Source organism: Anomaloglossus baeobatrachus, chromosome 9 (assembly GCF_048569485.1).
Source record: "Anomaloglossus baeobatrachus isolate aAnoBae1 chromosome 9, aAnoBae1.hap1, whole genome shotgun sequence".
Classification (NCBI taxonomy): domain Eukaryota; kingdom Metazoa; phylum Chordata; class Amphibia; order Anura; family Aromobatidae; genus Anomaloglossus; species Anomaloglossus baeobatrachus.
The window spans coordinates 156,739,858-156,767,155 of record NC_134361.1 but is presented as its reverse complement, the minus strand read 5'-3'; the positions used below and the strand labels follow the sequence as shown (position 1 = coordinate 156,767,155).

General features: G+C 50.8%; 1 protein-coding gene across 1 annotated transcript in view; it reads right to left on the bottom strand.

Annotated features, from left to right (window-relative positions):
• SLC25A53 (solute carrier family 25 member 53) overlaps window positions 1-10,866 on the bottom strand; it is a 62,540-nt gene extending 51,674 nt beyond the window's left edge. Inside the window, exon 1 of the mRNA XM_075324022.1 lies at window positions 10,733-10,866. The gene's annotated coding sequence lies outside the window, so the exon portion shown is untranslated. The remainder of the gene's footprint in view (window positions 1-10,732) is intronic.
• Between the last annotated feature and the right edge of the window lie 16,432 nt (window positions 10,867-27,298).

The window sequence follows — 27,298 nt, the reverse complement described above, 5'->3', positions numbered from 1 at the left end:
CCAGGTACTCCCTGCAGACCCTATGAGGTTAATGTTACCTGTCTCATTATCTCACCAGGGAAAATCTTTACGGCTGCAGGCCTTTGTTGATTGTGGCTCTGCAGCTAATTTCATAGACACTATTGTAGCCAAAGAGCTGGGTTTGACTTTGCTAAGATTGAATGCTCCCATTAGAATATCTGCTATTGATAGTACTCCTGTCACTCAGGGTGTGGTTAATTTTGTAACTCCAGAGGTCTCCATGCTTGTTGGGGCTCTGCATGTAGAATCTGTTTCATTTTTTGTTCTTGAGAATCTGATGTCAGCAGTTGTATTGGGCATGCCATAGCTGCGCAAATATAACCCGGTCATAGACTGGCACCAAGGTGAGATTGTGCGCTGGAGCCCTGAGTGTCAGGAGACATGTATGTCTTTATCTGTGAACCTGACTAGAGCTGAACCTATCTTCATACCTTATTTATTCAGGGAATTTGATGATGTGTTTTCTGTATCTGCATCTGAAAAAGTACCTCCGCACAGAGATTATGACTGCCCCATAGATTTGGTCCCCAATTCCCGACTCCCCAAGGGTAAAATCTATAATATTTCTGGTCTGCACCGTCAGGCCATGAAAGATTATATAGCAGACAGTCTGCAGAGAGGGTTTATCAGACCATCCAGGTCACCAGTCGGCGCTGGATTCTTTTTCGTTGATAAAAAAGATGGTGGCCTCAGACCTTGTATTGACTACCATGAACTTAATGCTATTACTGGAAAGAATCAGTACCCTCTGCCACTCATCCCTGATCTCTTTAACCAGCTCATAGGAGCCCGGTGGTTCACCAAGCTGGATCTCAGGGGAGCATATAACCTAATCCGCATCAGAGAAGGAGATGAGTGGAAAACGGCATTTAACACTCCAGAGGGACACTATGAGTACCTGGTAATGCCTTTTGGGTTAAGTAATGCGCCGGCTGTCTTTCAGAACTTTGTTAATGACATTTTCAGAGATATTTGTGGTCAATATGTGGTGGTCTATCTGGATGACATTCTGATTTATTCTCCTGATGCTACGTCACATGTCCAACATGTATGCACTGTACTCCAGAGACTCAGGGAGAACTCCCTATTTGCTAAATATGAGAAATGTGTTTTTTTTGAGGCAGAGGTTAATTTCCTGGGTTATATATTGTCTGCAGAAGGCTACCGCATGGATCCCTCTAAGCTTCAACCGATTAAGGAGTGGGTACAACCCAAATCTCTGAAAGCCTTGCAACGTTTACTTGGGTTTGCTAATTATTATCGCAAATTTATTAGAGATTTTTCCAAAATTGCCAAACCCCTCACCAATTTGACTAAAAAGGGGGCTGATGTGGTTAATTGGAAGCCAGAGGCGATCCATGCCTTCTCTACATTAAAAGAATGTTTTTCCTGAGACCCGATTCTGCTTCAGCCTGACCTTATGCGTCCGTTTATTGTAGAAGTCAATGCATCCGAGGTTGGAGTGGGAGCGGTGCTATCACAAGGTACTCCATCTCTCACTCAGCTTCGTTCTTGTGCCTTCTTTTCCCGCAAATTTTCTCCCACAGAGAGAAATTATGACATTGGTAATCGTGAGCTGTTGGCAATTAAATGGGCCTTCGAGGAATGGTGCCACTTCCTCGAAGGCGCCAAACATAAGGTCACAGTCATCACAGACCATAAGAACCTCACGTATCTGCAATCTGCTAAGAGACTCAATCCTAGGCAAGCTAGGAGGGCATTGTTCTTCTCCAGATTTGATTTTGTGGTAACATTCCGGCCCGGTACCAAAAACACAAAGGCTGATGCACTTTCCCGTAGCTTCTGTCCCTCTCAGTCTGAAAAGTCTGAACCAGTTCATATTTTAGCTAAAGGCATTATTATGTCATCTGTTTCCTTTGATTTGATAGAAGAGGTCCAAAATACCCAAGACCAAGCTCCTGAAACCACTCCTGACCATAAACTGTTTGTCACCCCCTCACTTCGCCTACGGGTACTCCAGGAATCCCACAATTCTGTGCTTGCAGGTCACCCTGGTATAGGCAATACCCTCCGACTAGTAACCAGGAATTTTTGGTGGCCAACCGTAGCGAAAGATTGTAAGGAATATGTACCAGCTTGTGATACTTGTGCTCGACCAAGGCACCCTGTACAAGCCCTGCCGGATTTCTCCAGTCCCTACCTACTCCAGTAAGCCCTTTGACACATCTCTCCATGGACTTCATCACTGACCTTCCACCCTCAGAAGGGAAGACTTGTATCTGGGTAGTAGTGAATAGATTCAGCAAACAGTGTCATTTCGTTCCTCTATCCGGATTACCCAATTCTGAAACTCTTAGCAAGTTGTTTATTAGGCATATTGTGCGGTTACACGGGGTTCCGGAAAATATTGTTTCTGACCGAGGAACACAGTTCGTCTCGAAATTCTGGAGGGTGTTTTGTAAAAAGATCAATATAGAGCTATCTTTTTCATCTGCCTACCACCCAGAGACCAATGGTCAGACTGAACGTTCCAATGAAACCCTTGAACAATATCTCCGGTGTTATGTGTCTGACCGTCAATCTGTCTGGGTGGAATATCTGCCGTTAGCTGAGTTCGCCATCAATAATCAGTATCAGGAATCCATCCGACTACCCTCTTTTTCTTTAATTTAGGGTTACATCCACGTTTTGGTTCTTTTTCTTCCGCTGTGGTGGATACTCCTGAGGCTGAAACAACTGTGGACAAACTGAAGGCTATCTGGTCTGAGGTGAAAGAGCACTTGAAGGCAAAGGTTGGTCAAGCTTCCTCTGCTAATAAGAGACGTTCCAAGGGCCCTAGCCTTGGAGTTGGGGACAAGGTATGGTTATCAACACGGAATATTAAACTCAAGGTCCCGTCTGCTAAGCTGGGTCCGAGATTTATTGGACCTTACAAGATAATCGAGGTAATTAATCCCACAGCTTTTCGCCTGCAACTCCCCCCTCATCCTTTAAGATATCGAATGTGTTCCATAAGTCCCTCCTCAAGTTATATCGTGTCCCCATTCACCCAGTCAGTGACCCCCCCCTCCTCCTGTTTTGGTTGAAGGTAATTTGGAGTATGAGGTACAGAGATTACTTGATTCCCGTATTGTCAGAGGGGCGGTACAGTATTTGGTGCATTGAAGGGGTTACGGCCCTGAGGAGAGGTCATGTGTCCCTGCGAGCGATATTCATACTAAGGGTCTGGTCCGGCGGTTTCACCTCCAATTTCCTGGCAAGCCGGGTTTTGAGGGTCCGGAGGCCCCTCGTGGAGGGGGGGTACTGTTACATCACCACCGGAGTCCACTCCAGCGACTTCTGCTCTGATCGCCAGGGGACACCGTGTTCCTGCTGGTGGTGCTGGTGATGGGAGAGGAGTCCATGCCAGCGGCACCGGTGGGCGCAGGCTCCGATCATCCACTGGGCTGGGTTTTCTTGGGACCTGCAATACCACTGGCTGACTCTGGGTGGTGTGTGTCTTCCAGCTGAAGTTGCCAGCGTTCAGCTACAGCAAATGGGAAGACACCACACCCTTCTTAGTTCCCCTCCTGTCTGCTGACCTCTGCCAGAGATAGTTCTAATTTCCTGGCTCCTGATCTGCCCTATTCTGTTTTGTGATTCCTGTGTGCTGACTTCTGTGTGTTTTCTGACTACAATTCTGCCTTCTGTTTTTGTACCTCGCTGCCCGATCCGGATTTGACCTCTGCTACGTTTTCTGATTACGTCCTTGCCTGCCGATTCTGTCCCTGTTCTGCTATTCCTGGTTTGACCCTGCTTGACGACTACTCTCATCGGACTATTCCACAGGTAGTGATCTCCAGGGCCCTGTGTAATTCCAAATCCCTGTATAGGGGTTAAAGGGTTTCAGGGTTCTGGGGGTCCTGCTTGTTGAGCGGCTTCCCTCTAGCCTGTCCATTACATCCCATCTGAGTCTGTTTATCCAGGCAGGCGTTACATCGGGTCTCGCTCCCCAGTGTGGATAACTGTGGGATCTTGCTCTCAGGGTTCACGCTTGGGATTTTCTGGACCACTTTAGTGGAAAGTCCTATCCCCCTCATTGCGCTAGTACCCTGATTTTGGAGCTGGTGGAGAACGGATCTTGAAGGCTCCGTTCTCGTCGGGTAAATTGTCAGGTTGCCTGAAGCTACTTCGTGACCTAGAGTCCACGTACCCCGTCGTGCCCTGGTCCCAGCCCGGTGATGGTACAAGACACCCGGCTGTCCTCCTCGACAGTTCCGTGCCCCTTGTCACGATCCCCTGCGACCAGGGGTTCAGCTCCTACTAGGCTCAGACCACCATCTGCCACCTAGTTGCTTCCAAGGAGCCCAACTCCTGACCTCCTCTCTCCTACACTCCCTTACACTTCACTCTCCAACTCACAACTGAACTGAACTACTTCTGATACTCCTGACCTCCCCTTACCAACCCCCCAAGTGGGCGACCCTGTTCCACTCAGGCCGTCCACTGTTGTGTCTGGTGAGTGTGGTGCAGAGTGTACCTAGGATTTTACTGGCTGATGTAGGCAACATCATTGAAGTTGGGGACCCATAACCAAGGAGGAGGTGGATATTGCACAGAAGGGCAGATTGAACAACACCCTGTGACGAACACCCTGTGACGACCTGATAATACAGGGGCGTCACATATACACACTGCACAGTACCAGTTCTGTCTTGTTATCGGAGAGGTGACATTGTACTTTGCAGCGTCATTATTGGTTTATTATTTACTCCATTTCTATGGGCAAAAATAATTAAATATTGAAAACTCTGTTAAATTGTTTTTTCCAAGTTTGGAAGTTATCACTTATCTTCTGGATAAGGGATGACTTTCCAATCGCTGTGGATTTGACTGCTGGGTCCCCACGATCCTGAGCAATGTGGCTCTGAAGACACCATGTAAATGGAGCTGTAGTTGATCATACGCACTGCTGCGCCATTCACATATGGCTCTTACAATAACTGTCTGTAGTCACAATATATCATACACCAGGGACATATTCTCCTGTATACTGGATGCAATATACTATGTACAGACATCAGATGTCCTATACAGGATAATATGCAACTGGTACAATATCTGATATTCTGTACTTATACCAGTCACATATCCTGTATATGACATCTGTTATCTGTAGTCACAGTATATCATATCAGTCACATATTCTCCTGTATACTGTATGTAGAATACTTGTACATAGACATCAGATGTTATATACAGGATGACATGTGATGGTATAATATCTAATGCCTTTGGTCATAGTATACACCATCACGTATTATCCTGTATATGACAATTGATATCAGTAGTCACTGTATATCCTATACTAATTTGTCTACTGTATGTGGTATACTATTTGTACAGACATCCCATGTTATATACAGGATAATATGTGGTCGGTGTAATATCTAACGTCTGTGTCACAGAAATATACTGTATATCAGTCATGTATGTTCCTGTATACTGGATGTAATACGCCATGTACAGACATAAGATGTTGTATAAAGATAATATATGACTACTATAATATCTGATGTCTGCAGTCACAGCAGGAGCAGACATATCATTGTTGCAGCCGCACAGGTACCCAAGAGCTTAGGGGGCTCCATTACTACCTTCAAAACAGGTAGAATTGTGCATTTTAATTAATTATTGGACTGAAAAGGGCCTATATACTGTTCTTGCCCAGGGATCCTCTTTTGTCTGTGTCAGCCAGTGGGTCACAGTGTATCATATACCAGTCACATAATATCTTGTATACTGTATGTAACATCTGATGTTATATTCAGGGTAAAATGTGAATGGTATAATATGATGTCTGTACTCATAGCATAATAACTCACATATTATTCAGTATAAACCATCTGATGTCTGTAGTCATAGTGTATCATATACTAGTCACATATTATCCTGTATACTGTATGTAATAAACTATGTGCACAGACAAATCAGATGTGTGTAGAGGATATGTCACTGATACATCATATACCAGTCACATATTATCCTTGCTCCATATTTCTGTAACCAGGTCTACTACAAAGAAGGCTATAACAGGATGTCGCTTATATTCTTCTTTGAAGACATGTCCAATGAACTTTACCACCAAATTCTGTGTAAATGTTAGGATACTGCAGTGTGAGTGGGCTAATACTGTATATTCAACTAGTGCCTTCTCCGGTATCCAGCACCGCTCTGATCCTCTTCTCAGTGATGTTACTGCTTGTCAGACTCCTTGGGTTACACTATGCTTTGTGACCTGGATGTCTCTTTTACAATGTAAGTCTATGTAGCCTCGTTCGGACGTTCCATAGACTTACATTGCAAAAGCCTTTTCTAGGTCACGCAGATTGCAGTGCAACCTGGAGAATCTGCAGAGCTGTGACGTCACTGAGAAGAATAGCAGAGCGCACTACAACCCGGAGAGTCTGCGAAATGGTGACATCACTGATAAGAGAAGCAGAGCGCAGTGCAACCGGGAGAGTCTGCAGACCTGTGAGAAGAGGAGCAGAGTGGTGCTGCACACAGGAGAAGGTCGCAACAGGTGAGTATATTAACACACTGACATTACGCTACCCTAACATTTACACAGAGAAAGAAAAAAAAAGTTAATATGAGCCCTCTTTATGTGGACTGTTTTGTCTGTTTTATAATGGAGGCGAGTATATATGAATAAACTTTGAGGACAACATGCAATTTTCAAGCCACATTTTTTTTTCCAACACTGTTTTCTGAACTCTAGACAGATTTCTGTAGCCCCTATGTGACAGCACACTGATGAATGGTGATAGAGCACTATTGACACTTTCAGGATTCCACTGTATTCCCAGCGTAGTGATCGGATGTAAGCATTTTGCATAGTTATGGTAAATACAATAAGGATTGGCCGCTGCTCATGGGCCACTGCTGTGTGCTTGCCCCAGGCCAAAATTTACCAGCCAGCCCCTGATCACAGGGATCGCGACTGCGACTGGGCCTGCGGGTGCAGGGGGCCTGCCGACTCCAGCACCTGTTTCAGCTGGATATGCGTCTGAGCGCCAATTAAGACAATGAATATTCACTGCTCCCCATGCACATAATCCTGGGCATGGGGAGCAGCAAATATTCTGACACAGCTGACAGCGCTGTAGGTGGGTGCGCATAGCATTGACGTCATGCTCTGCGCCGCTTACACGCTGGTCAGTTGCCAGCATGCCAGGATCGGAGGAGGACATCGGAAGAGCAGCGGGAAAGTGAGTGTAATTGTTTAGTTGTTTTTTTTACCGTGTACAATGCGCTGGGGGATCATAGTTACCAGGATGGGGCTATATACAAGTATGCGGCCAGGATGGGGACATACCAGGATGGGGTCATGATGGGAACATATGTGGCGCCCCTGAGGCTTCCGTCGCCACAGGAACATTGCACCCCATCCTGCGGTGTGATGTCCCATTCTGGGTAAGGAAAGGAGTGAATGCCGGTCCCCAGGCAAATCTACACTACACCCATTGTTAGGTACACACTGGGACCAGGGACAGTGGCAGCAACCCTCCCATGCTGCATGCTGGGAGGGGCCGTAAGACCCATCCCTGCTCCTATAGGGTAGATCATAGCAACTGGGGAGGTGGGAGGAGCCACCAGAGAGCAGACAGAGAAAGGAAGGTCAAGTTTGAGAAGTCTGAGAGAGAGAGGGGAGAAGGAGGAGGAGGTCTGCGGGAGGCAGAGGAGAAGGAGAGAGAGTAAGAAAGCTCTAGTCAGTGAGGAGCTAAAGAGAAGAAAGTGACGCTTCCTGTTGAAGAACCTGGGACTCAGAGGGTCCAGGTGACACCAAGTAGAGAGAAGAAGGGATTCCAGGGCCACAGATAGCTTTTGAGCTGGTGGCCTGTTCCACAGGAACATCGGTGGAGGGATCAAGCTGCAACAGGGGACAGTCCCTAGAAACCAAAGGAGTGAAAAATCATCTCCAACAGTAAAAACTGAGGCCCAGGGAAAGTTGCAAACTCCCCGGGCCATAGCCCACAGTAGAACCTCTAGAAAAGGGGCAAATAACCGACAGGCGAGCTCCCAGCCCGGAGGCTGTAGTGGAGGCCGAGCCAGGTTCATCCTACAAGGGCAAGGCTTAAGGAGACAGCTGAGGACAGAGACACTTTAGAGAAGGATACCGGCTTTCATTCCAGGATCTACCCAGGATCGGCGGAGGTCCCTGACAGTGGGTTCCAGCCGCCCAAAGGCACCAGTGTGCTGCAGCCCAGGAAATGTAAGTAAAGACCTTGGAATTACACCCTCTGGTGTTGTCTCAGTTATTGTTGCCTGCATAGACTTCCATCACACCATAGAATCTCACGAGCACCCACTGTGCCCCGGGGTACTGCTCCACCTGTGGGGAGCAGTACCATCATTGCTGCCATTCCATCACCCCGGAGGCCTTATACAGCAGCGGCGGCTTAATAGCCGCATACCACAGGTGGCGTCACGACAACCATAAACTTTACTCACCAGCCATATTTAATTGACACCCACCAGGGCCACGGAGTCGGGCCCCGCCACCACTGACGACCCCCGGACTAGTCCGGCCCGGCACCGGGTGTCCCATAGCCCTGGGGTGGGCGAGTCACATATACCAGGATAGGGCTATATACCAGGATGGAGACGTGATGGGATTATATATGCCAGAAATGGGGACATGATTGTTATAAATAAAGACAGTATACAAAATGGGGACATGATGTGACGATATATACCAGGATGGGGACATAATTAAACTATATACCAGGATGGGGACATGATTGGGACATATATCAGGTTGGGGCTATATACCAGGAGGAAATGTATTGGGACATATACCAGGATGGGGCTATATACCAAGATGGGGACATATAGTAGAATGGGGCTATATACCAGGATTGAGACATGATGGGGCCATATATACCAGGATGGGATATGATGTGGCCATATATACCAGGATGGTGACATATATACCAAGATAGGGAAATATACTAGGATGGGGCAATGATGGGGACATATATACCAGGATGGTGATGTGATGGGGCCATGTATAACAGGATGGGGACATGATTGGGCCATATATATCAGGATGGGGCTATGATGGGGATAGACACCAAGATGGGGACATATATACAAGAATAGGCCATGATGGGGACATATATACCAGGATGTAGCCATGATGGGGACATATATACCAGCATGCAGTCATGATGACGCCATACACCAGGATGGGGCACATTTTTACCAGGAAGTGGCCCAGGATGGGAAGATTAATACAGGATGGAGGTCATTACTACACAATTAAGGGGATGGGGAAATTCGTATGTCTTTACGGGATTTCAAATGCTACAATGGCTCAAATGGGGGGAAGGTCTCTGGATCAAACTTTGCATCGGGGCATATCGGACTCCAGTTACGCCACTGCGTGTGATCCTTATGTGACGCCCTGGACTAGCCAGGGGTCACAGGTAACAACACACACACACCCCCACCCCCAGCAGTTCACAGCAGTCATCCCCAGTGAGACCTGTTTTCTTCCCTCGGGTTCAGACAGACACACCAGGTGGGCGGAGTCAAGCAGATGGGCATGCCCACTGAGGAGTCTAGCTGGCCTGAGGCAGAAAACAAGTTCAGACAAGTCCAGGCAGAGGAAGGGAGAGGAGGTGTGCAGAGAGGCAGGTGCAGGCTGGGGCCTAGGTTGGAGCCTAGGACCCTTGTGTAGCCAGTTAGGCAGACGGTAGTGGCCGTCTGCAGGAGCCGGGAAGACAGTCTTGGTGGAACCGTAGGTAGCCGGGACAGGGTGGTGGCCCGTCCGGTACCGAACCGGGGAGCCAGCTGGAAACCGGAGCACAGGAGGAGCATACAAGAAGGTGCAGGAAAGGACTTACACTAACAACCAGGGGTCAGGGGAAAAACACTGCAGCCGGCTGCGGGACCCATCCATCCAGCCGTTTGGTTTACCGAGGACTTTGGCCATCTCTTGCTGAGTGAGTACACCCGTGCCATCCGGCACTGCGCCGCGCTGTCCCTGCAACCCTGCACCTCACCTACCCTGCCTCCGCGGCCACCACCGGGACCACCGACCCCTACCCACGGAGGGGGAAAACAACATCCCAGCTGCTCCCTACCATCACTCCCGGGATCCCCGTCACCAGCAGCGGTGGTGCCCATCTTCACCACAACCCATGGGTGGCGTCACGGACTAAATCCCCAAACAAACCAACCCCCCCCCCTTTTCACTCACGGGCGAGGAGCGCTGCTCGAGTCCCCGGATCCGGCCCAGAGCTCGAGCCACCGAGCAGCAGCAGCCGCAGCAGCGCCGGACCCGAGCGTTAGCGAGCGCGCTGCAGCGGCCTCCTCCCCGCCCGACACTTACATCACCACTTTTCCTTCTATGTATTGCAGTTTATGTGTTTGCACTTATAATCAGCAATGTGACAAGGCTCAGAGCCGACTGGAAGCCCCCTGCTGCACACATACAGATCGCTATGACTGGCAGGTGCATGTTCTCACTTGTGCTTTTTCTGTGTCCTGAAGCAAATGATGACATCAGAGAACAAATACCAAAGACTGTGCCCATCAGGATATGTAGGTGTTGCTGTCAGTTTGAACGGTGACTAATCAGAGCCATTGTGCACAGCCATTGTGCACAATGTGGAAGAGCCCGCAGTCAGGATGATGGGCTGACAGCATTGTGGGGCTCTAGGAACAAGTACCGTTCTGGAGCCGGCCTTCCATCTGCACATACCTGGATAAGGGCAATGAATGTCTACAAGGAGGCAGCTGGAGCTGACAGTCCAGAAGCTCCGATGAAGCTGTGAGGACTCGTATGTCAGGGCTCGGTCACCGGCGGTGCAGCATCCTTCCGGCAGGGATAACGGAGAGGAGGACACACCCTGCGACGCACGTGATTGGCGGATTCGCTCTGGCATCACTTCCTCTGTGTGTGTGAGAATGGAGCGGCCGCTCAGAGATGCTAGTACTTGTACGGTGACACGGAGCTGCCGGTACTGAGCAGTGATTACAAGGTTACACTGGTTACAAGGAGTTGCCGGTTCCATGTTTGTTAAAAGGAGCTCCCCGTGCTTACCGGTTACACTGAGCTGCCAGTACCTGCTGGTTACACGGAGCTCCCCATGCTTACTGGTTACACGGAGCTGCCGGTACTGAGCAGTGACACAGAGATGTTGGTACCAGCTGGTTACAAGGAGCTGCCGGTACCTGCTGGTTACACGGAGCTCCCCATGCTACTGGTTAGGCTACATTCACACCACCGTCCCGATTTTGCCGTCCACAAAAAAACGCTCTTGTTTTTTGATTGATGCATCCGTGTGACACCCGTTCCGTTCTATATACGGGCCGTTTGTCATCCGTGTGACATCGGTGTACCTTCCGTTTTTTTGCAGACCGCAAAAAAATGGAAGAAGCTAGATAGATATATGCATAGATATAGATAGAGGGATAGACAGATACATGATAATGGCTGCTTTCACACTACGTTTTTTTAACATCCGTCATGAACGTTTTTTTAACGCAAAAATGGATCCAGTGCAAATGTATTTTCATGTCAATGCATTTGCAATGGACTCGCGATAACATGCGTTCACCTGCGTTTGCGTGCGTTATAGTAAGGATCCAGCGACTTGCAGTTTTTTAACATTTTTCAAAAACGCTACTTGTAGCGTTTTTGAGCTGCGTCCAAATACTGCAAATTGCTGGATCCTGACTAAACAGCATGCAAACGCATGTGAACGCTGGCGTGCTGATAGACAGAATCCTGCTTGCTCTACTGAGCATGCCCAGAAACCAGCCTCGGGTGATCAGTCTCTCTCTCTCCCTCTCTGTCTTTCTCCCCCTCCCTCTCTGTCTCTCCCCTCCTCCCTCTCTGTCTCTTCCCCCTCCCTCTCTGCCTCTCTCTCCCTCTCCTCTCTCTCCCCCGCCTGAGAGCTGCACTCGTAACCAAGATAAATATCGGGTAACCAAGCAAAGAGCTTCTCTTAGTTACCCAATGTTTACGTTGGTTATGTGTGCAGGGAGCAGGCAGCCCGGCTCCTAGCACCTGCGGATGCTCGTAACCAACGTAAATATCGGGTATCCAAGCAAGTTACCCGATGTTTACCTTGGTTACAAGCCTCCGCAGGTTCTAGGAGCCGGCTCCCAGTCTATTACATTCAGTTCCACTGACTCCCGATCACATGACTCCAATACCCGCCCATAAACTTAAAGTGACAGGATCCTGCAAAATAACATGCGTTTGCATGCGTTTTTTTGCTGTAAAAGCAGGATCCGCTTTTACAGCAAAAAAACGTTCATGACGCATGTTAAAAAAACGTGTGAAAGCAGCCATAGATAGATAGATGGATAAATAAAGAGCTAGAGGGATGAATGAATGAATAGAGGCATAGATGGAGGGATAGATAATAGATGAGAAAGACCTATATAATGTCCCACTCCCCAGCATTTTGTAATCTTGCACCCTTTAGTGCCTTTCATGTGACACTAAAGGGTGCTTAGCCTTGTATTTAGCCAAAAAAGAAATAATTAAAAAAAAACGACGTGGGGTCCCCCCTATCTTTTGTAGCCAGCTCAGGAAAAGCAGATGGCTGCAGTCTGCAGACCACAGCTGGAAGATTCACCTTGGCTGGTAATCCAAAAAAAACGTGGGTTCCCCCCATATTGGATCACCAGCAAATGTAAAGCAGACAGCTGTGGTCTGGTATTCTCAGACTAGGGAGGTCTGCGGTTCTTGGACCCTCCCCAACCTAAAAATAGCAGGTTGCAGCCGCTCCAGGAGTGGCGCATCCATTAGATGCGCCAATCCTGGTGCTTTGTCCCAGCTCATCCGATGCCCTGGTGCGGTGGCAAATGGGGTAATATGTGGGGTTGATACCAGCCGTGCAATGTCACCTGTCATCAAGCCCTGGGGTTTGTGATGTCATGGCGTCTATCAGATACCCGACATCACCAACCCAGTCAGTAATAAAAAAAAAAATTGATGACAAACAAATTTTTATTTGAAAAAACACTCCCCAACACAGTCCTTCTTTCACCAATTATTGGAAAGAAAAATCAAATCCAGGCGTAATCCAATAAGGGGGTACCATGACGATCCATACTCACTGTCCCAGTTAATGAAGAACAGAATGTTCCCCATTGGCTGGGAGAGCAGTGCCGTGACCTGAGCTAACATCAATAGGTCAGCCAAGGTCACCACAGGGCATGACCAGCGCTGATGTCAGGAGGTTAGCTAGGTACCTTACCTGCAGTGATGGAAGCCGATGCACACCTGACGTCAGCGCTGGTCACTGAACTCAATGACCGCCGCGTTCACAAGCGAAGTGTTGCGGGAGTCCGTGACATCACCGCTAGTCACACTCTCGGACCGCCCACGAAAAATTATCTGAGAACGCAGCCGGCACAGACGTCAATGAAGAGCACTGACGTTAGGAGTGCAGGAATTCATCATCATTTACTAACCTCCTGACGGCAATGCTCATCATCCCCGCAGCTGCTCGCACTGCAGTGCGACAGATGCTGACACACTGCAGTACAAGCAGCCACGGTGCTGGCTCGGGAGCGGGACACAGACTGCAGGGGCACCCGACGGAAGTCACATGGAAGTGCTTCCGTGTGGCTTCCGGGAATTTTGCGGACACATTGGCTTGTATTGAGTCACGGTCCGTTATTACGGAACAGTATAAGACATGTTCCATAATAACAGAATGGACATACGGTATCCGATATGTTTTTTTGTAGGATTGGATGCACACTGAAGTGCTTCCGTGTGCCATCCGATCCTACACAAAAGACAATGAAAAGATGGTCCTGTCGGTAGGTCCGCAAAAAAACAGGAACTGAACAGGACAAACGGAACGGTCGTCTGAATGAGCCTACGGAGCTGCTGATACCTACTGGTTACACGGAACTGCCCATGCTTACTGGTTACACAGAGCTGCTGGTACCTGCTGGTTACGCGGAGCTACTGGTAGTGAGCGGAGCTGCTGGTACGTGATGGTACCTGCTGGTTACATGGAGCTACTGGTAGTTCACGGTGACACGGAGCTGCCGGTTCCTGCTGGTTACACGGAGATGCCAGTACCTGGTGGTGATACAGAGCTGTCGGTACCTGCTGGTTACACGGAGCTCTCCATGCTTACTGGTTACACAGAGCTGCTGGTACCTGCTGGTTACGCGAGCCACCCATGCTTTCTGGTTACACGGAGCTGCTGGTACCTGCTGGTTACGCAGAGCTACTGGTTATGAGCGGTGACACGCAGCTGCCAGTTCCTCCTGGTTACAGAGATGCCAGTACCTGGTGGTGACACGGAGCTCTCAGTACCTGCTGGTTACACAGAGCTGCCCATGCTTACTGGTTACACGGATCTGCTGGTACCTGCTGGTTACTAGAAGCTCCCAGTACCTGCTGGTTACACAGAGCTGCCCATGCTTACTGGTTACACGGAGCTGCTGGTACGTGCTGGTTATACAGAGCTGCTGGTTACACTGAGTTGCCGTTACCTGCTGGTTACACAGTGCTGCCCATGCTTACTGGTTGTACCACAGAGCTAGTCATGCTTACTGGTTGAATGGAGCTGGCCATGCTTACTGGTTAGATGGAGCTGGCTATGCTTACTTGTTGCACTGAGCTGTCAGTACTTACTGGTTACATGGAGCTGCCCATGCTTACCAGTTACAAAGAGTTGCACATGCTTACTGGTTACATAGATTTGCCTATGTTTACTAGTTACACAGAGCAGCCGATCCCTGCAGCATAGATAGAGACCCTGATGAAGGTATTCTGAAACATGCGTCGGGGTGGGTGCGGTGCAGGTGGCTCACCAACACCAACGTACAGGTAGTGAATTCCAAGTGAAAGGGAGTAAACTTCAGCCTACCATAGCCATGTGATCCAAACCACCTAGGGTGCACGAATGAAGAAAAGGGGGCGGTCCACCCCTACAGAAGTCAATCTAAATAAGAGTAAGTGGTAATCCAGCACCCATAGTCCAGTCTTCAGTGAAAATTAAGGCATCCTTTATTCACAAAACATGTTAAAAACATACATGTTTAAAATCAGAACAGCCTTACGTGTTTCAGGTCATGCCCAGCTGCCCAGCAAATACAGTGCTGGCCAAAAGTATTGGCACCCCTGCAATTCTGACAGATAATACCCAGTTTCTTCTTGAAAATGATTGCAATCACAAATACTTTGGTATTATTATCTTCATTTAATTTGGCTTCAATGGGAAAAAAAAAATTGTCATAAAGCCAAATTGGATATAATTCCACACCAAACATAAAAAAGGGGGTGGACAAAAGTATTGGCACTGTTTGAAAAATCATGTGATGCTTCTCTAATTTGTGTAAATAACAGCACCTGTAACTTACCTGTGGCACCTAACAGTTGTTGGCAATAACTAAATCACACTTGCAGCCAGTTGACATGGATTAAAGTTGACTCAACCTCTGTCCTGTGTCCTTGTGTGTACCACATTGAGCATGGAGAAAAGAAAGAAGACCAAAGAACTGTCTGAGGACTTGAGAATCCAAATTGTGAGGAAGCATGAGCAATCTCAAGGCTACAAGTCCATCTCAAAAGACCTGAAAGTTCCTGTGTCTACGGTGCGCAGTGTCATCAAGAAGTTTGAAGCCCATGGCACTGTGGCTAACCTCCCTAGATGTGGAAGGAAAAGAAAAATTGACGAGAGATTTCAACGCAAGATTGTGCGGATGGTGGATAAAGAACCTCGACTAACATCCAAACAAGTTCAAGCTACCCTGCAGTCTGAGGGTACCACAGTGTCAACCCGTACTATCCGTCGGCGTCTGAATGAAAAGGGACTGTATGGTAGGATACCCAGGAAGACCCCACTTCTTACTCCAAGACATAAAAAAGCCAGGCTGGAGTTTGCCAAAACTTACCTGACAAAGCCTAAAACGTTTTGGAAGAATGTTCTCTGGTCAGATGAGACAAAAGTAGAGCTTTTTGAGAAAAACCATCAACATAGAGTTTACAGGAAAAAAAGAGGCATTCAAAGAAAAGAACATGGTCCCTACAGTCAAACATGGCAGAGGTTCCCTGATGTTTTGGGGTTGCTTTGCTGCCTCTGGCACTGGACTGCTTGACCGTGTGCATGGCATTATGAAGTCTGAAGACTACCAACAAATTATGCAGCATAATGTAGGGCCCAGTGTGAGAAAGCTGGGTCTTCCTCAGAGGTCATGGGTCTTCCAGCAGGACAATGACCCAAACACACACTTCAAAAAGCACTAGAAAATGGTTTGATAAAAAGCACTGGAGACTACTAAAGTGGCCAGCAATGAGTCCAGACCTGAATCCCATAGAACACCTGTGGAGAGATCTCAAAATGGCAGTTTGGAGTAGGCACCCTTCAAATCTCAGGGACCTGGAGCAGTTTGCCAAAGAAGAATGGTCTAAAATTCCAGCAGAGCATTGTAAGAAACTCATTGATGGTTACCGGAAGTGGTTGTTCGCAGTTATTTTGGCTAAAGGTTGTGCAACCAAGTATTAGGCTAAGGGTGCCAATACTTTTGTCTGGCCCAATTTTGAAGTTTTGTGTGAAATGATTTTTGTTTCATTCTCTTTTGTCATGCTGGGCACACTATCACACAGCAGGGCTGGCAGAGCGCAGCGTGCTACCTCCTGGTTCTTCTGCAGCTGGTGTGCACACGGCAAATAATGCTGCCCGGCCTGAACACTGCTGAACAGAGCGGCAGTGACTGCAGATAGAGCGCCCCACTACAGGCACCGGCCCACTACAGGGACCAGCCCATCTGGCATTTGCTAGAATTGCCCTATGGCCAGTCGGGGCCTACTGACTGCAATACTAATTGTTTTAACCTGAATTCTATATTATATCCACAAGATGGCAGCAAAGTATAACAAGGAATCATGGTATTGACATTTGAATTCTTATAGTTTGCTGCCATCTTGTGGACATAATATAGAATACAGGTTAAAATAATTAGTATTGCAGTCAGTATTGGTATTATGTATTACATTGGGTATTTTTTCCACAAGCACTAGTCACTTTGGTCTATGTACATGTTTTTTACATTTGTATTCACTTAATATAAAAAAATTTTGGGGACATATATAAAGTAAATACAAATGTAAAAAAGATATATATAAACCAAAGTGACTAGTACTTGTGCAAAAAATACCCAATGTAATAATAATACCAATAATGCCTACAATAATAATTATTCAACCTGTATTCTATATTATGTCCAGAAGATGGCAGAAAAGTATAACAAATCAAATATCAATACCATCAGGGCCGTATTTACCATTAGACACCCATGGTCCGGTGCCTAGGGCGGCACCTTCTGGCAGCAAAAAAAAAAATTATTTAATTTTTTTTTTTTACCCCCCCCGGAGGGGGGAGGGGGGGAGAGGCGCAACTCCGTTTATTTGTGTCCATGTCAATTAAGACGTGAAAGCAAACAAACTGCGGCCGCCGAGCACAGGGAGCTGATTGACCCCGGAACTGCCGGTGCCTGCACTTCCGGGGTCACAGGCGCGCGCCAATCAGCTCCTTCCTCTGTGCTGCGTCCACTGCTGTGTGGACATCACATGCAGAGTTCACAGCAGGACGCCGTGGAGGACGACGCGATGGAAGCCGGTGTCAGAAGAGCCACGTGAGCCAAGAAGATGACGGCGGGCACTGGATCAGGTAAGTGCTCGCAGAGCTGAAGATTCATAAGGAGCGTGGGGGTGTCTCTAATGCAGACCGGAGATCTGCACATGCGGGGGGGAGGCTGGAGGGAGGCAGAGGCTGAGACTGGGGGAGGCTGGAGGGAGGCAGAGGCTGAGACTGGGGGGAGGCTGGAGGGAGGCAGAGGCTGAGACTGGGGGGAGGCTGGAGGGAGGCAGCGGCTGAGACTGGGGGGAGGCTGGAGAGAGGCAGAGGCTGAGACTGGGGAGAGGCTGGAGGGAGGCAGAGGCTGAGACTGGGGGGAGGCTGGAGGCAGGCAGAGGCTGAGACTGGGGGGAGGCTGGAGGGAGGCAGAGGCTGAGACTGGGGGGAGGCTGGAGGCAGAGGCTGAGACTGGGGGGAGGCTGGAGGGAGGCAGAGGCTGAGACTGGGGGGAGGCTGGAGGGAGGCAGAGGCTGAGACTAGAGGGAGGCTGGAGGGAGGCTGAGACTGGGGGGAGGCTGGAGGGAGGCTGAGGCTGAGGCTGGGGGGAGGCTGGAGGGAGGCTGAGGCTGGGGGGAGGCTGGAGGGAGGCTGAGACTGGGGGGAGGCTGGAGGGAGGCAGAAGCTGACACTGGGGGGAGGCTGGTGGGAGGCAGAGGCTGAGACTGGTGGGAGGCAGAGGCTGAAACTCAGGGGAGGCTGGAGGGAGGCTGAGACTGGGGGGAGGCTGGAGGGAGGCAGAGACTGAGACTGGGGGGAGGCTGGAGGGAGGCTGAGGCTGGAGGGAGGCTGAGGCTGGGGGGAGGCTGGAGGGAGGCAGAGGCTGAGGCTGCCGGGAGGCAGAGGATGAGACTGGGCCTAAACCTGCAATATTAGTAAAAATGTATATGGTTTAAGAAATATATTTATTTAGTAGTAAAATTTTGGTTCGATTTTTGCAAAAACTTCCTTAAAAACTGCGGTTTTCAGCTGTCCAAAGTCTATTCACATTTCCATCAATGTCAATGTCTATTCACATTTCCATCAATGTCAATGAGAATGAGAAGTTCTGAAGATAAAAGACATACAATTTGTTAGATGTTCATGGTGGGTAATTCACTGCCCAGGTGATTTTAACCTGTATGTGTTGCTAATCCACTTATCAGTTCTTCTGCACATAAAGAGCTAATGGTTTAGAGATAACGATCCTCCTATAGTCACAGACATCCCTGCACTCCCAGAGTAACCTAGGGATGCCACAATACACCAAACACCTGTGGCAGGTGTTTAATGCAAGTTGCCTGGTCACTGTCATCAGTGGTTCAGTGTTTGATGGGTATAGTTAGGCAATCGGCCCTGGATGAATAAGATTCCCACAGAGCAAAGGCGAGCGTACTCACCCAGGGCCGATTGCCTAGCTATACCCATCAAACCCTGGACCACAGATGACAGTAAATTCCTTCAGGGTTGCTTTTCTATATAAATGAATAAAATTATTATTATTATTATTATTATTCTAGCCAGTACATTAGGATACTGAACCACCAATGATAGCTATACTCTTCTTTGGGAATTTTTTGCAATCATATACCCATAACACACTAAACCACCAACGACTGGAGGCTGGAGGCAGGCAGAGGCTGAGACTGGGGGGGAGGCTGGAGGGAGGCAGAGGCTGAGACTGGGGGGGAGGCTGGAGGGAGGCAGAGGCTTAGACTGGGGGGGGAGGCTGGAGGGAGGCAGAGGATGAGACTGGGGGGAGGCTGGAGGGAGGCAGAGGCTGAGTCTCGGGGGAGGCTGGAGGGAGGCAGAGGCTGAGACTGGGTGAGGCTGGAGGGAGGCAGAGGCTGAGACTGGGGGGAGGCTGGAGGGAGGCTGAGGCTGGAGGGAGGCTGAGGGGAGGTTGGAGGGAGGCTGAGACTGGAGGGAGGCTGGAGGGAGGCTGAGGCTGAGACTGGGGGGAGGCTGGTGGGAGGCAGAGGCTGAGACTGGTGGGAGGCAGAGGCTGAAACTCGAGGGAGGCTGGAGGGAGGCAGAGGCTGAGACTGGGGGGAGGCTGGAGGGAAGCAGAGGCTGAGACTGGGGGGAGGCTGGAGGGAGGCAGAGGCTGAGGCTGGAGGGAGGCTGAGGCTGGGGGGAGGCTGGAGGGAGGCAGAGGCTGAGGCTGGAGGGAGGCAGAGGCTGAGACTGGGGGGGGAGGCTGGAGGGAGGCAGAGGATGAGACTGGGGGGAGGCTGGAGGGAGGCAGAGGCTGAGTCTCGGGGGAGGCTGGAGGGAGGCAGAGGCTGAGACTGGGTGAGGCTGGAGGGAGGCAGAGGCTGAGACTGGGGGGAGGCTGGAGGGAGGCAGAGGCTGAGACTGGGGGGAGGCAGGAGGGAGGCAGAGGCTGAGACTGGGGGGAGGCTGGAGGGAGGCTGAGACTGGGTGAGGCTGGAGGGAGGCTGAGGGGAGGCTGAGGCTGGAGGGAGGCTGAGGCTGAGGGGAGGTTGGAGGGAGGCTGAGACTGGAGGGAGGCTGGAGGGAGGCTGAGGCTGAGACTGGGGGGAGGCTGGAGGGAGGCTGAGGCTGGAGGGAGGCTGAGACTGGGGGGAGGCTGGAGGGAGGCAGAGGCTGAGACTGGGGGGAGGCTGGTGGGAGGCAGAGGCTGAGACTGGTGGGAGGCAGAGGCTGAAACTCGCGGGAGGCTGGAGGGAGGCAGAGGCTGAGACTGGGGGGAGGCTGGAGGGAAGCAGAGGCTGAGACTGGGGGGAGGCTGGAGGGAGGCAGAGGCTGAGGCTGGAGGGAGGCTGAGGCTGGGGGGAGGCTGGAGGGAGGCAGAGGCTGAGGCTGGAGGGAGGCAGAGGCTGAGACTGGGGGGGGAGGCTGGAGGGAGGCAGAGGATGAGACTGGGGGGAGGCTGGAGGGAGGCAGAGGCTGAGTCTCGGGGGAGGCTGGAGGGAGGCAGAGGCTGAGACTGGGTGAGGCTGGAGGGAGGCAGAGGCTGAGACTGGGGGGAGGCTGGAGGGAGGCAGAGGCTGAGACTGGGGGGAGGCAGGAGGGAGGCAGAGGCTGAGACTGGGGGGAGGCTGGAGGGAGGCTGAGACTGGGTGAGGCTGGAGGGAGGCTGAGGGGAGGCTGAGGCTGGAGGGAGGCTGAGGCTGAGGGGAGGTTGGAGGGAGGCTGAGACTGGAGGGAGGCTGGAGGGAGGCTGAGGCTGAGACTGGGGGGAGGCTGGAGGGAGGCTGAGGCTGGAGGGAGGCTGAGACTGGGGGGAGGCTGGAGGGAGGCAGAGGCTGAGACTGGGGGGAGGCTGGTGGGAGGCAGAGGCTGAGACTGGTGGGAGGCAGAGGCTGAAACTCGCGGGAGGCTGGAGGGAGGCAGAGGCTGAGACTGGGGGGAGGCTGGAGGGAAGCAGAGGCTGAGACTGGGGGGAGGCTGGAGGGAGGCAGAGGCTGAGGCTGGAGGGAGGCTGAGGCTGGGGGGAGGCTGGAGGGAGGCAGAGGCTGAGGCTGGAGGGAGGCAGAGGATGAGACTGTGCCTAAACCTGCAATATTAGTAAAAATGTATATGGTTTAAGAAATATATTTATTTAGTAGTAAAATTTTGGTTCGATTTTTGCAAAAACTTCCTTAAAAACTGCGGTTTTCAGCTGTCCAAAGTCTATTCACATTTCCATCAATGTCAATGAGAATGAGAAGTTCTGAAGATAAAAGACATACAATTTGTTAGATGTTCATGGTGGGTAATTCACTGCCCAGGTGATTTTAACCTGTATGTGTTGCTAATCCACTTATCAGTTCTTCTGCACATAAAGAGCTAATGGTTTAGAGATAACGATCCTCCTATAGTCACAGACATCCCTGCACTCCCAGAGTAACCTAGGGATGCCACAATACACCAAACATCTGTGGCAGGTGTTTAATGCAAGTTACCTGGTCACTGTCATCAGTGATTCAGTGTTTGATGGGTATAGTTAGGCAATCGGCCCTGGATGAATAAGATTCCCACAGAGCAAAGGCGAGCGTACTCACCCAGGGCCGATTGCCTAGTTTTACCCATCAAACCCTGAACCACAGATGACAGTAAATTCCTTCAGGGTTGCTTTTCTAGCCATTACATTAGGATACTGAACCACCAATTTACAGCTATACTCTTCTTTGGGAATTTTTTGCAATCATATACCCTTAACACACTAAACCACCAATGACAGTAAACTCTGTGAACAAGGCCGTTATGGCCAAAACATTAGAGAAAAAAATCTGTCAAATACTGTTCACTTCCTTTGCTTGGCAGCTCCTTCAGGGCTGCTTTTCTACAGCTACTCCCCTCTTTGGGCATGTTTTGCAAAATTCCTGCAGGGGAAGATAAAAACTGGCTGAGACTGGGGAGAGGCTGAGGCTGAGACTGGGGGGAGGCTGAGGCTGAGACTGGGGGGAGGCTGAGGCTGAGACTGGGGGGAGGCTGAGGCTGAGACTGGGGGGAGGCTGAGGCTGAGACTGGGGGGAGGCTGAGGCTGAGACTGGGGGGAGGCTGAGGCTGAGACTGGGGGAGGCTGAGGCTGAGACTGGGTGGAGACTGGGGCAGGCTGAGGCTGGGGGGAGTCAGAGGCTGAGACTGGGGGAGAGAGGCTGATGCTGAGGGAAGATAGAGGCTGATGCTTGGGGTGGCTGGGGGAGAGAGGCTGATGCTGAGGAAGATAGAGGCTAATGCTGAGGGAAGATAGAGGCTGATGCTGAGGGAAGATAGAGGCTGATGCTGAGGGAAGATAGAGGCTGATGCTGAGGGAAGATAGTGGCTGATGCTGAGGGAAGATAGAGGCTGATGCTGGGGGAGAGAGGGGCTAATGTTAGAGACAGAGGACAAGGGTTGAGGGATAGTGCAATGACAAAATCGATTGGGTGGGGGGAGTGTAAGGACTCAGAATAAGAGGGGGGCAGCATTGGGAGCTCATTATGGAGAAGGGGCAGCATGTGTGGGCTCAGTATGGAGTGGAGCAATGTAGGGGAGTCAACATCAAGAGTGGAGTAGTGTGTGTGTGTGGGGGGGGGTGTCTCAGCATAAACGTTAGTGTAGAGGAAGGCAGCATTAGGAGCTCATGGAGAGGGGCAGCATGCATGGGACATTGTGAGAAGGGGGCAGCATGCATGGGACATTGTGAGGAGGGGGCAGCATGCATGGGACACTGTGAGGAGGGGGAAGCATGCATGGGACACTGTGAGGAGGGGGCAGCATGCATGGGACACTGTGAGGAGGGGGCAGCATGCATGGGACACTGTGAGGAGGGGGCAGCATGCATGGGACACTGTGAAGAGGGGGCAGCATGCATGGGACATTGTGAGGAGGGGGCAGCATGCATGGGACACTGTGAGGAGGGGGCAGCATGCATGGGACACTGTGAGGAGGGGGCAGCATGCATGGGACACTGTGAGGAGGGGGCAGCATGCATGGGACACTGTGAGGAGGGGGCAGCATGCATGGGACACTGTGAGGAGGGGGCAGCATGCATGGGACACTGTGAGGAGGGGGCAGCATGCATGGGACACTGTGAGGAGGGGGCAGCATGCATGGGACATTGTGAGGAGGGGGCAGCATGCATGGGACACTGTGAGGAGAGGGCAGCATGCATGGGACACTATGAGGAGGGGGGAGCATGCATGGGACACTGTGAGGAGGGGGCAGCATGCATGGGACACTGTGAGGAGGGGGCAACATGCATGGGTCATTGTGAGGAGGGAGCAGCATGCATGGGACATTGTGAGGAGGGGGCAGCATGCATGGGACATTGTGCTGAGGGAGCAGCATGCATGGGACACTGAGGAGAGAGCAGCATGCATGGGACATTGTGAGGTGGGAGCAGCATTCATGGGACATTGTGAGGATGGAGAAGCATGCATGGGACATTGTGAGGAGGGGGCAGCATGCATGGGACATTGTGAGGAGGGGGCAGCATGCATGGGACATTGTGAGGAGGGAGCAGCATTCATGGGACATTGTGAGGATGGAGAAGCATGCATGGGACATTGTGAGGAGGGGGCAGCATGCATGGGACATTGTGAGGAGGGGGCAGCATGCATGGGACATTGTGAGGAGGGGGCAGCATGCATGGGACATTGCCCTCACATCATGCTGCTCCCTCCTCACAATGTACAGATCATATTTCATAATCGAGGAAGGTGTGGTGGGTATAATTTATAAGGGAGGGCAGTGTGGGGTTTTTGTTTATTAGGGGCAGTGTCACAGTATATAAGTGGGGACGGTGTGGTGGGAATATTTTATACTCATTCTATGTTTTGATGTGCCTGTGGTGATCCCCATTGAGGGAGTTAGTGCCCTACGTTTCTCATTGATACTTTTTAAAGTGTTTTACAGAGTAGATCTGCCTTAAACAGATGTCGTGCGTGAAAACTCAGTTTTACGTTGTCACTAAGGGGCGCAACCACTTAAAGTGCCTAGGGCAGCATGAAGGCAAAATACAGCCCTGAATACCATAGTATCATAGTATCATAGTTTTTAAGGTTGAAGGGAGACTCTAAGTCCATCTAGTTCAACCCGTAGCCTAACATGTTGATCCAGAGGAAGGCAAAAAAAACCCCAATGTGGCAAACAAATTCCAATGGGGAAAAAATTTCCTTCCTGACTCCACATATGGCAATCAGACTAGTTCCCTGAATCAACACCCTGTCATAAAATCTAATATACATAGCTGGTAATATTAAATTTTTCAAGAAAGGCATCCAGGCTCTGCTTAAATGTTAGTAGTGAATCACTCATTACAACATCATGCGGCAGAGAGTTCCATAGTCTCACTGCTCGTACAGTAAAGAATCCTCGTCTGTGATTATGATTAAACCTTCTTTCCTCAAGACGTAGCGGATGCCCCCGTGTTCTAGTCACAGGCCTAGGTGTAAAAAGATCTTTGGAAAGGTCTCTGTACTGTCCCCTCATATATTTATACATTGTGATTAGATCCCCCCTAAGCCTTCGTTTTTCCAAACTAAATAACCCCAAGTTTAATAACCTGTCTTGGTATTGCAGCCCACCCATTCCTCTAATAATCTTGGTCACTCTTCTCTGCACCCTCTCCAGTTCAGCTATGTCATTCTTATATATCGGTGACCAGAATTGTACACAGTATTCTAAGTGCGGTCGCACTAGTGACTTGTACAGAGGTAGAACTATATTTTTTTCATGAACACTTATACCTCTTTTAATACATCCCATTATTTTATTAGCCCTGGCAGCAGCTGCCTGACACTGTCCACTAAAGTGAAGTTTTGGTAAGGAGTGTTTAGTTCTTCTAGTTCTTCATCTGTTAGTTTAGGGAGTTGTAACTTATCCAAGTAATTATAAATAATTATATCTGATGGTTGAGGTGTAGAAGAGTCTCTCGACAGATTGTAAAGATTACTGTAATACTCAGCGAATGCTTCCGAGATGTCCTTTGGGTGTTTGCATATCTGTTTTAAACTATTACGAACCTGCAGAACTCTAACTTTATTCCTTTGTTGTTTCAATTTATTTGCGAACACTTTTGATGGTCTATTGTTTGAGTGATAATGATTTGCTTTCACAGATCGCATTAATTTACAGTACGCCTCAGTAAGAGTGTGACGCACTGGACTAGCCAGGTAGTCACAGGTAGTCCCTTACACAAACACCTTCCCCTAAAAAGGTACCAGCAGCCAACCTAAAAACCCTGAGTCACCTCTCTCAGGTTCTGACATCCACAACCGGGAAAGCGGAGCCAGGCGGATGGCCACACCCACCGAGGAGTTCGGATGGCCTGAGGTGGGAAAACAGTAGAGACGAGCTTTGGAAGTGAAAGGGAGAGGACAGGAGAGGAGTAGGGAGAGAGTTAGGAGGAGAAGACGTCTGTCAGGGATCTGGGTCGGAGCCAGATACCCTGTGGCCAGGAGGCAGACGGTGGTGGCCGCCTGCAGGAGCTGGGATTACAGCCGGTGGAAGCGTAAGGGACCGGGACTGGGTAGTGGCCCGCAAGTACCGAACCGGGGAACCAATTGGAAACCGGAGCACCAATATGGGTACTCAGACCCAGTACGAGGCCCAGAAGCCACTGGACCAAGTCGAATTCACTGATTGGGGTCTGGGCTTTAGGTCCTTTCCCACGCAAGACCTGACTGAAGACAACAGCCCAAAGAGAGGGATAGAAAGCCACCACCCAGGCATCGAGATCCCATGGGCCAGCATCTTCAGGCAAATGGGCTCTACCAGCACACACAAAGCTGGGGAGCGGACTACCGTTGCTCAGGCATAGGAGTCACCATTCTACCAAAAGTGAGGTGCAGGAGAAAGGCGGAAACCACCAACCTGAAAAGGGGAGAAGCGCAGCCGGCTGCGGGCACCGTTCACCATCTTGTTTGGTTTACCAGAGACTCCAGTGTGTCTGTAATAGTGAGTACAGCAGTGCCCTCGGGCTGTGCAGCGCACCGCACCGACACGCCAGCACGCATCCCTCCCCCCTCCACAGCACCCTCGGGCCCCAGACCATCACCCCCTACCCTCGAAGGGGTCAACACCAAGCTGCGCAACGCCGTCCCCAGGAGCCTAGTCAACGGCAGCGGTGGTGTCCATCCATTCACCACAACCCGTGGGTGGCATCATAAACTTAACCCCCAAAACAACTGCGGCCTCGGCCGTGGACCTCCCCACCGAACACCACCCCTCACGTAGCGCCAGCATCCCTTCAGAGCGACGTGACCCTCGGGGCCGCGAGGAGCTCGAGCCACCCACCGACAAGCACGGATCCGAGCGGCTCGGCAGCCGGCCGAGCCCCGGGGCGGTACACATCGACTATTCTGGCGTCACGAACAGGATTGAACCCATCCACTTACCTGTGGAAGTGCGCCTTGAAGTTATCGTCAGCGGTGTCCCATTGAAAAATTGCAGAATCCACCATCTTGTCACTGTCCTATGGCACGAAGTTTCCCGCTCAAGCCGTCTTCTCCAAGAAAAGGGCACAAGAGTGAAGCCCCGACCCCTGGGAACAGAGCGGTGCACAAAGAAAGCAGAGTGCCCCGAAAAGACCAAGGGGGGCGGGTGAAGACCCTGTCCCATGTGACCGAAGGGATAAAGGGCAGGGACTCCAGGACTCTGCCACCCGTTGTGTTCCTGGACCCGACAGTGCACCATGTCTGCCCCGTCCGGCAAGCCTGAGATTCCTTAGCCCGCGCCTGGGACAGCGGCGTGGCTGAAGGCTCGGATGGTACTGCTGTGCTGCCGCAACCGAGCCCAAGTGCGTCTCATGATGGAACAATGGACAGCTGAAATGGAGGAGCTGGCTACGGTCGCCCGGGCGCATGGAGGGGAGACCATTTTAGTGGAGCTGGTAGGTGATCCACGCCCCTATATCCCTGATGGACTGGCCGCTGCGGCTGCGACTGAGGGACACGGCCTGCCCTCGGCCCCTATATGGCCTCCCCCGTCGCCCGTGTCGGCCGCCGCTGCTTCCCCGCTCAGCCCGCTGCCACCAATACCGGCAGCAGAGCCTGCAGCACTGCCCCGTGAGGGCCCAGACACTAGAGAGACCGCCGGCCAGCAGGAAGTTGTAGTTCCCGCGTGGGCTGAAGGAGCAGCAGACTCGGAAGTGCCGGTAGCGACCCCCCGTGCGATAGCTGGTGGCAACCCGCCTGCCGCCGAGAGGGCGTTGGCCCCGGCCACCCGCCCGGCCAAGACGG